The 1,114-nt window shown below is 40.8% G+C and overlaps 1 pseudogene; it reads left to right on the top strand.

The window, feature by feature from the left end:
* The first annotated feature begins 206 nt into the window (after positions 1 to 206).
* LOC149225868 (pathogenesis-related protein 1-like) lies at positions 207 to 857 on the top strand (annotated as a pseudogene).
* The last annotated feature ends 257 nt before the right edge of the window (positions 858 to 1,114 follow it).

Genomic DNA, 1,114 nt, shown 5'->3' with positions numbered 1-1,114 from the left:
TTTCTACATTCTACTATTGCACTAACCTGCCTTTTCCATTATTGCCTTTGACATTCTCGACGGAATACGATTGCAAAGAATTCACTCAGGATCACATTACCCCGTGATTGTGACATCTAACGAACTACCACTACTCTTAAATGCACTGTTTTGGGTGTTAGCCTTTATATATACCGTTTCTTCCTCCTCCTTAGTGCACACCACAACAAGCAGCTTATATTTCTTGTTGTTGATAGACTTCTTTAGGTAATCAAGATGGTGAGTGGGACTGCAACAAGTGAAGATTTGAGTGAGGTGGAAGCAAGGAGATTATGGAACGCCCTAGTGAAGGACAGCCACAACCTCCTTCCAAAGATTTTTCCTGATTTCTTCTCTTCCGTCACCTTCCTGCAGGGAGATGGAGGAGTCGGCACCATCAAGCAGCTCAACTTCACCCCTGGTATTATGGCTATAAAATCAACATTAATGGGGGATAAATCAAGATTATATTTCAGCTTCTAGTTTTTTCCTCTATTGACTTAGAGTGCAGTTATAAAGGTTTTTCATTTTCATGTCTCAGCTAACAAGGATTTCAGCTACGAGAAGGAGCTAATCGATGAAATGGACGAGGAGAAGATGTTGTTCAAGTATACAACCATAGAAGGAGGGCTGCTGGGCAAGAAACTGAGTGCCTCAAACTTTGAGCTCAAAATCGTTCCCAGGAAAGAAGGCGGCTGTGTGGTGACTTGGGTCTGCAACTACGAAACCCTCCCTGGCGCTCCGGTTGATGAAGGCAAAGCACAAGAGAGGAAGGAACAGAGTAATGCCATGTTCAAGAAGAGCAGTATCTGCTGTCCAACCCCACCTTGTACTGCTAAATCTACATCTCTATCTGTCCAAACTATGTTTTATGGAACGGGCTATCTACAATAAAAGAGGAAATGGCTATGATATCTGTACCTTCTAGTTATCGTTTTACTCGTCGCTAATTCCGTCTCTGTAACGTTGCATTGTTATGAATCCGACGGACTATTATATTGCATGATTTTTTATCGGTTTATCATAATGCAATAATCATGCATATATTTTTTAAATGATATTTATATGATCTGTTATTCACACTGAAGATATTTTC

This window comes from Pinus tabuliformis, chromosome J, assembly GCF_031772625.1.
Source record: "Pinus tabuliformis cultivar Carrire ecotype Pingquan chromosome J, CPIR1, whole genome shotgun sequence".
Taxonomy (NCBI): Eukaryota; Viridiplantae; Streptophyta; class Pinopsida; order Pinales; family Pinaceae; genus Pinus; species Pinus tabuliformis.
The sequence above is the reverse complement of the archived record's forward strand: the minus strand, read 5'-3'. Positions and strand labels throughout refer to the sequence as shown.